The sequence below is a fragment of the Eptatretus burgeri genome, chromosome 4 (assembly GCF_056783735.1).
Source record: "Eptatretus burgeri isolate ZD-2024b chromosome 4, Ebu_testis_v1, whole genome shotgun sequence".
Classification (NCBI taxonomy): Eukaryota; Metazoa; Chordata; class Myxini; order Myxiniformes; family Myxinidae; genus Eptatretus; species Eptatretus burgeri.
The window spans coordinates 56,010,886-56,020,655 of record NC_140964.1 but is presented as its reverse complement, the minus strand read 5'-3'; the positions used below and the strand labels follow the sequence as shown (position 1 = coordinate 56,020,655).

General features: G+C 35.1%; 1 long non-coding RNA gene across 1 annotated transcript; it reads left to right on the top strand.

Annotated features, from left to right (window-relative positions):
• Window positions 1–1,414: 1,414 nt before the first annotated feature.
• On the top strand, window positions 1,415–3,832 carry LOC147028093 (uncharacterized). The gene is made up of 2 exons (XR_015057419.1): window positions 1,415–1,560; window positions 1,658–3,832. It is a non-coding gene; the product is annotated as an uncharacterized LOC147028093 (long non-coding RNA).
• Window positions 3,833–9,770: the final 5,938 nt, after the last annotated feature.

Genomic DNA, 9,770 nt, shown 5'->3' with positions numbered 1-9,770 from the left:
GTTGTTTGGCCTGCTCAACAATGCCTTGAGTTGGAACAGGTCGCAGCAGTTTATTAACGATAAAGCATTCAAAATGTTCATTTTTCCACTTTCCTCACTCATTTCATCGACATCCATACTCATTGCTGTGTACATCACTTTTGTAAGTGTTATAGTTTTCAAATCAGGAGCTTGGAGCAATTTCATGCATTATATGAGGCAATTTTCCATGATCCACTCTCACAGACTGATTAAAGTACATAATCGAAATATAATTTGAGTTTGGAGGATCAGATCATGTGAGTAGGGTAAGAATACTGATTCTGGCTCACTTTTCCCCATGTAAATGAATGGGGGATTTTCAGCGATTCATAATTTTTTTCCCTAAAAATAAATCCCCTTTTTATCCCAAGGTATATTTATTTGTCTCCCCTTTTAACTTGGAGGTTGAACCTCATTGAATTGAACACCTGGGGGTTGAACAGCTCACTCATTGAACCTATAAAGATTTGTTCATTCTCAAATTCCTTCAATAGTTTAATTTTCTTTGCACAATAATCCCCATCTAAAATATTGACAAACAAAACATTTGAATCTTTATATTTTTTAAGATATCCCATTTGTGCCATTACGAAATGATAAACTTCTCTTAATGCTCTTGTTTGACCACCTCCTGAGCCACAGGTTATTTTTTGTTAAGCCCGCCCACTTTTCTTTAAGCCCCGCCCACTTTTGTTAAGCCCCGCCCACTTTCCACAAGGTATTCAATAAGCCCCGCCCACTTTTCTTTAAGCCCCGCCCACTTTTGCTATGCTCCGCCCACTTTTCATAAGGTATTTTTTCTAAGCCACGCCCACTTTTCCTAAGCTCCGCCCACTTTTCATGAGGTATTTTTTCTAAGCCTCGCCCACTTTTCCTAAGCCCCGCCCACTTTTGCTAAGCTCCGCCCACTTTTCATAAGGTATTTTTTCTAAGCCACGCCCACTTTTCCTAAGCTCCGCCTACTTTTGCTAAGCCCCGCCCACTCTTACATCATTTCCAGTTCATCTCTGACTCACAAAGAAATCACTAGAAAATTACAGGATGTTATGGTTTTTGAAAAATTTCCCAATGAAGGCTTTCCCAGGGAATTTCCAAAGGAAACCACACCCACCAGTCTTTCTCTATAAAAGCTTCAAACCCAGGCTCCATTTTAAACATTTGTTCTTGCTGGCAATGGTGTTCTGTGTGCTTGTCTCGAACTGTCTGTCTTCTATGGAACTAAACCTTCAAGTTGATGAACTGGATTCAAACCTCTTATCTATTGAGGTAAGATTTTTTATTTTCCTATTTTCAAACTTTGATTGAAGCATACTCATTTAATAATTAAATAACTTAATTAATACATTATTATTTTCTCTCACAGGAAATTGTGTCTGAAATACGAAATGAAAATACTGCTTTTGCTACAACTTGGGGGAAATTGTTGGCTTGGTTGAAGACCTTGAGTGGGATGACTTTGGTGTTCCTTGGAACTCTCTGTCTTCTATGGAACTAAACCTTCAAGTTGATGAACTGGATTCAAACCTCTTATCTATTGAGGTAAGATTTTTTATTTTCCTATTTTCAAACTTTGATTGAAGCATACTCATTTAATAATTAAATAACTTAATTAATACATTATTATTTTCTCTCACAGGAAATTGTGTCTGAAATACGAAATGAAAATACTGCTTTTGCTACAACTTGGGGCGAAATTGTTGGCTTGGTTGAAGACCTTATGAGCGACCAAGACCCACAGAACGAGTTCGTCCTTGATGACCCAACCAAAGAGTTATACCTTGGAGACCAGCAAAATCCTGAAAAAGAGTTTTACAGCAATAGTACTCATTGTGAGTTATCAAGACAATACCCACTGAACAAGTTATACCTTGATGAGCCAGAATACAAGTTTTACCTTGGAGACTCACAAATTTTGAAAAAATCAAGAAATGAGTTCTGCCTTGATGGTTTAAATAACTACCTTGGAGACTCAGGAAAAGGGTTCTGCCAAGATGGTTCTAAATATGGGGTCTACCTTGGAGACTCACAAATTTTGAAAAAAATCAAGAAATGAGTTCTGCCTTGATGGTTTAAATAACTACCTTGGAGACTCAGGAAAAGGGTTCTGCCAAGATGGTTCTAAATATGGGGCCTACCTTGGAGACTCACAAATTTTGAAAAAATCAGTAAATGAGTTTTGCCTTGATGGTTTAAATAACTACCTTGGAGACTCAGGAAAAGGGTTCTGCCAAGATGGTTCTAAATATGGGTCCTACCTTGGAGACTCACAAATTTTGAAAAAATCAGTAAATGAGTTATCCTTAAGAGACTTTGTAAGTTGGTTTTACTTTGAATACTTGAAATGTGGGTTCTGGATTGATAACTCACAATGTGATACATATCTTGGAAACTCAACGGGAATGTGGTTATACCTTGAAGACTTGGAAAGTTGGGTTTATGTTGGACACTTGAAACTTTTTTGGGGGCTTTTATTTATTTATTTATTTATTTATTATTATTATTATTTTATTTATTTATATTTTGGAGACTTTTGGAGTTGCTATCACTCTTTGGGATCTAAACCTATCGATGTAGTTCTTTGTCGGATGGTGCTTGATGGGAGCAAGATCAAGAAAGTTCTGGGAAGAAAGTGCAGGCTTACTCCCCCTTTTTACGTCATCAAACCTGAAAGCCTTAAAAGACAGAATTGGAAGAAGAAAAAAAAAAAAAACGTAAAAATATATATATATATATATAGGTGGAAATCTCATTTTGAAAAAGACTGTGTTGGGTGAGGATTGAGTTGGGGTTGAGATTTTGAATGTGAGGGTTGGGGTTGAGATTTTGAATGTGAGGGTTGGGACACACACACACATACACATCAACAAACAAAAGTTAAGCCTTGACTATTCAGTTGAGGATTCTGTGTTTGGGGTTCACAGATCTAAGAACGTCCCCCTTGACACACATTATATACTGTTATACACCTCGGACTTGGCCCTCGAGTGTCCACAACGGTGTATAGTAGGAGGGAGTGAAGCGCCAACCTATTGCTCCCATTACACACACACACACACACACAAACAAAAGTTAAGCCTTGACTATTCAGTTGAGGATTCTGTGTTTGGGGTTCACAGATCTAAGAACGTCCCCCTTGACACACATTATATACTGTTAATATATTCTAATTGAACACCTAGTTAATGAACAGAAAGAAAGAATCTATATGAACATCTAGTCTATGAAAAGAAAGAAATAATCCCAATTGAACACCTAGTTAATGTACAGAAAGAAAGAATCCATATGAACACCTACTCAATGAAAAGAAAGAAAGAATCCATATGAACACCTACTCAATGAACAGCTAAAAATCAAGATGAACACCTACTCATCTACTCGATAAAAAAAGAAATAATCTAATCAATGAACTGTTAATATATTCTAATTGAACACCTACTCAATGAACTGTTAATATATTCTAATTGAACACCTAGTTAATGAACAGAAAGAAAAGAATCCATATGAACACCTAATCAATAAACTGTTAATATATTCTAATTGAACACCTACTCATCAAGTCAATGAAAAAGAAAGAAAAGAATCAAGATGAACACCGAGTCAATGAACAGAAAGAAAGAATCCATATGAACACCTAATCAATAAACTGTTAATATATTCTAATTGAACACCTACTCATCAAGTCAATGAAAAAGAAAGAAAAGAATCAAGATGAACACCAAGTCAATGAACAGAAAGAAAGAATCCATATGAACACCTAATCAATAAACTGTTAATATATTCTAATTGAACACCTACTCATCTAATCAATGAACTGTTAATATATTCTAATTGAACACCTACTCATCTAATCAATGAACTGTTAATATATTCTAATTGAACACCTACTCATCTAATCAATGAACTGTTAATATATTCTAATTGAACACCTACTCATCTACTCGATAAAAAAAGAAATAATCTAATCAATGAACTGTTAATATATTCTAATTGAACACCTAGTTAATGAACAGAAAGAAAAGAATCAAGATGAACACCTAGTTAATGTACAGAAAGAAATATTCTAATCAATGAACTGTTAATATATTCTAATTGAACACCTACTCAATGAACTGTTAATATTCTAATTGAACACCTAGTTAATGAACAGAAAGAAAAGAATCAAGATGAACACCTAGTTAATGTACAGAAAGAAATATTCTAATCAATGAACTGTTAATATATTCTAATTGAACACCTACTCAATGAACTGTTAATATTCTAATTGAACACCTACTCAATGAACTGTTAATATTTTAATCAATGAAAAGAAAGAAAGAATCCTAATTGAACACCTAGTTAATGAACTGTTAATATATTCTAATTGAACACCAAGTCAATGAAAAAGAAAGAAAAGAATCCATATGAACACCTACTAATCAAGTCAATGAAATAGAAAGAAAAAGAATCAAGATGAACACCTAGTTAATGAACAGCTAAAAATCTAGATGAACACCTACTCAATGAACTGATAATATTCTAATTGAACACCTACTTATCTACTCAATGAAAAAGATATATTCTAATCAATGAACTGTTAATATTCTAATTGAACACCTACTCAATGAACAGAAAGAAAGAATCACAATTGAACATCTACTTATCTAATCAATGAACTGTTAATATATTCTAATTGAACACCTACTCAATGAACTGTTAATATATTCTAATTGAACACCTACCCATCAAGTCAATGAAAAAGAAAGAAAAGAATCCATATGAACACCTACCCAATGAAAAAGAAATATTCTAATCAATGTACAGAAAGAAAGAATCACAATTGAACACCTAGTTAATGAACTGTTAATATATTCTAATTGAACACCGACCCATCAAGTCAATGAAAAAGAAAGAAAAGAATCCATATGAACACCAAGTTAATGTACAGAAAGAAAGAATCCATATGAACACCTAGTTAATGTACAGAAAGAAAGAATCCATATGAACACCTAATCAATGAACTGTTAATATATTCCAATTGAACACCTACTCAATGAACAGAAAGAAAAGAATCAAGATGAACACCTAGTTAATGAACAGCTAAAAATCAAGTCAATGAAAAGAAAGAAAGAATCACAATTGAACATCCACTCAATGAACTGTTAATATTCTAATTGAACACCTAGTTAATGAACTGTTAATATTCTAATTGAACACCTAGTTAATGAACAGAAAGAAAGAATCCTAATTGAACACCTAATCAATGAACTGTTAATATATTCCAATTGAACACCTACTCAATGAACAGAAAGAAAAGAATCAAGATGAACACCTACTAATCAAGTCAATGAAAAAGAAAGAAAAAGAATCCTAATTGAACACCTAATCAATGAACTGTTAATATATTCCAATTGAACACCTACTCAATGAACAGAAAGAAAAGAATCAAGATGAACACCTACTAATCAAGTCAATGAAAAAGAAAGAAAAGAATCCTAATTGAACACCTAATCAATGAACTGTTAATATATTCCAATTGAACACCTACTCAATGAACTGTTAATATATTCCAATTGAACACCTACTCAATGAACAGCTAAAAATCTAGATGAACACCTACTAATCAAGTCAATGAAAAAGAAAGAAAAGAATCAAGATGAACACCTAGTTAATGAAAAGTAAGAAAAGAATCAAGATGAACACCTAGTTAATGAACAGCTAAAAATCAAGATGAACACCTAGTTAATGAACAGCTAAAAAATCTAGATGAACACCTACTCAATGAACAGAAAGAAAGAATCACAATTGAACATCTACTTATCTAATCAATGAACTGTTAATATATTCTAATTGTACACCTACTTATCTACTCAATGAAAAAGAAATATTCTAATCAATGAACTGTTAATATTCTAATTGAACACCTACTCAATGAAAAGAAAGAAAAGAATCAAGATGAACACCTAGTTAATGAACAGCTAAAAATCAAGATGAACACCTACTCAATGAACAGCTAAAAATCAAGTCAATGAAAAAGAAAGAAAAGAATCAAGATGAACACCTAGTTAATGAACAGAAAGAAAGAATCCATATGAACACCTACTAATCAAGTCAATGAAAAAGAAAGAAAAGAATCAAGATGAACACCTACTCAATGAACAGCTAAAAATCTAGATGAACACCTAGTTAATGAACAGCTAAAAATCAAGTCAATGAAAAAGAAAGAAAAGAATCCATATGAACACCTACCCAATGAAAAAGAAATATTCTAATCAATGTACAGAAAGAAAGAATCACAATCATGAACACCTACTCAATGAACAGCTAAAAATCAAGATGAACACCTACTCAATGAAAAGAAAGAACCCAATGAATACCTTTCTTTTCCCTCATATCTATTTACTTTTTCTTGTTAAAAAAGCTTTTTTTCCTAAATAATTCACGTTTTTATCAAGAAAATATAAGCTAAAAATAAAAAGTGAATTCACTTATTTTTCGGCTTTAAATTAAAAAAAAAAACAGGGGAGGGGGGTAGGGTTGGGAACGTACTGATTAGGGTTTTAGTATGATCGAAAAGCACACTTACTTTTCGTTCAAGGTAGACAAGGGGTCTCCAAGGTAGACCCCATATTTAGAACCATCTTGGCAGAACCCTTTTCCTGAGTCTCCAAGGTAGTTATTTAAACCATCAAGGCAGAACTCATTTCTTGATTTTTTCAAAATTTGTGAGTCTCCAAGGTAAAACTTGTATTCTGGCTCATCAAGGTATAACTTGTTCAGTGGGTATTGTCTTGATAACTCACAATGAGTACTATTGCTGTAAAACTCTTTTTCAGGATTTTGCTGGTCTCCAAGGTATAACTCTTTGGTTGGGTCATCAAGGACGAACTCGTTCTGTGGGTCTTGGTCGCTCATAAGGTCTTCAACCAAGCCAACAATTTCGCCCCAAGTTGTAGCAAAAGCAGTATTTTCATTTCGTATTTCAGACACAATTTCCTGTGAGAGAAAATAATAATGTATTAATTAAGTTATTTAATTATTAAATGAGTATGCTTCAATCAAAGTTTGAAAATAGGAAAATAAAAAATCTTACCTCAATAGATAAGAGGTTTGAATCCAGTTCATCAACTTGAAGGTTTAGTTCCATAGAAGACAGACAGTTCGAGACAAGCACACAAAACACCATTGCCAGCAAAAACAAATGTTTAAAATGGAGCCTGGGTTTGAAGCTTTTATAGAGAAAGACTGGTGGGTGTGGTTTCCTTTGGAAATTCCCTGGGCAAGCCTAGGCAAGCCTTCATTGGGAAATTTTTCAAAACCATAACATCCTGTAATTTTCTAGTGATTTCTTTGTGAGTCAGAGATGAACTGGAAATGATGTAAGAGTGGGCGGGGCTTAGCAAAAGTAGGCGGAGCTTAGGAAAAGTGGGCGTGGCTTAGAAAAAATACCTTATGAAAAGTGGGCGGAGCTTAGCAAAAGTGGGCGGGGCTTAGTAAAAGTAGGCGTGGTTTAGAAAAAATACCTCATGAAAAGTGGGCGGGGCTTAGCAAAAGTGGGCGGGGCTTAAAGAAAATACCTTATGAAAAGTGGGCGGAGCTTAACAAAAGTGGGCGGGGCTTAGCAAAAGTGGGCGGGGCTTAAAGAAAAGTGGGCGGGGCTTATTGAATACCTTGTGGAAAGTGGGCGGGGCTTAACAAAAGTGGGCGGGGCTTAAAGAAAAGTGGGCGGGGCTTAACAAAAAATAACCTGTGGCTCAGGAGGTGGTCAAACAAGAGCATTAAGAGAAGTTTATCATTTCGTAATGGCACAAATGGGGTATCTTAAAAAATATAAAGATTCAAATGTTTTGTTTGTCAATATTTTAGATGGGGATTATTGTGCAAAGAAAATTAAACTATTGAAGGAATTTGAGAATGAACAAATCTTTATAGGTTCAATGAGTGAGCTGTTCAACCCCCAGGTGTTCAATTCAATGAGGTTCAACCTCCAGGTTAAAAGGGGAGACAAATAAATATACCTTGGGATAAAAAGGGGATTTATTTTTAGGGAAAAAAAATATAAATCGCTGAAAATCCCCCATTCATTTACATGGGGAAAAGTGAGCCAGAATCAGTATTCTTACCCTACTCATGTGGACTAAATAACTCGAAATCTGGAGTGAAAATCTGAAAATGTAAGAAATCGGTGATGTTTGCAGTGTATACATATATGTATGTATGTCTGTATGTACACATATACAGTATATACGAATAAAAGGCTGTGTGTGTGTGTGTGTGTGTGTGTGTGTGTGTGTGTGTGTGTGTGTGTGTGTGTGTGTGTGTGTGTGTGTGTGTGTGTGTGTGTGTGTGTGTGTTAGTGTGTGTGTCTAACCCCAACTCCAAAACCATAAAGCCAAGCAGTCTGAAACTTTGCATGCACACTTGGAAAACTCCAAGGAAGTGCGCGAGTGAAAATTGGATGTTTTGGTTAATTAAAACACCCCTTTTGAAGATAACTAAGGGCCATATTTAATTATATCGTTTGTTGTGGAATTTTCTGATTTGTTCTATGAACCGACTTGGTGTAAAGCCTATTACTCAATTTGTAACAAACAATTAATTCACTGTCCACAACGAAAAGTACATTTCATCAGAGAACATTTATTGCGCGGTACCACGGAGTCCAAACCACTGAGATGTAAACATCCACAATGATTTGCACCAAGCTAAGATTACATTTCCTGGCATTTATATGCTTTGTGGGAGTGGAGGGGGCTGATAAGCATTAGGCAAAAGAACTCCAACTACAATGCGTGTCCACTGGGTGAAAGAGAATGACATAATCATGGCAAAAGTTGCAGTGTTATCAACCAGGTCACTTTGTTCCCCAGCAAGACATTCTTTTTATCAACATTTAGGTCAAAAGACTCTTGGGTAAAGGGAAACATAACTGACAGCCGATTCGACTATAGCATAAAAATTAAATTTATAAAACACCAGCAACAATTATAATTGAGAGTACATTAATATAATTATTTTTTTCTCCCACAATTCTCCCCTTTTTTCCCCCCCCCGAGACAAAAATTTAACATTTTGGTCTAAATTCAAAGCGTTACTTCTGGTGCATGCCTAACGATGCATGCACATCAGTCAGACAACACCATCCCTACTGTCAAAGATGGTGGTGGTAGCATCATGTTGTGGGGCTGCTTTTCATCAGCAGGTTGTCAGGATAGAAGGGACAATGAATGGTGCAAAGTAGAGGAGAAGCATTGATGACAACCTGATTGAACCAGCCATGAAACTGAAACTGGGTGGGAGATTCACATTTCAGCAGGATAATGATCTGAAGCACAAAGATAAACCACACTATAGTGGCTGGATAAGAAGAAAATAAATGTTCTTGAGTGGCCCAGTGCAAATCCTGACTTGAACCCAAATGAACATTAATGGCAAGACTTGAAGATTGCAGTTCATCGATGATCCCCATCAAACTTGGCAGAACCAGAGCAGTTTTCACGTGAAGAATGGACAAAGATTTCACCATATTACTGTGCAAAGCTGGGAGAGACCTTCCCCAAAACATTCATAGCAGTCATTGCTGTGAAAGGTGCTTCCACCAAGTACTGACTGAAGGGGATGAATTCTTCTTCAACCAGTGAATTTTGATTTGTGCATGTTTTATTCAGGTATTCCTGACATAAAACCCCCTTCAACTATAACAGTGTTTAGTTTGATCTCTTCAGTTTTGAATAAAAAGGTCATTTGGAAAAATTGTTTCTACATTATTCATA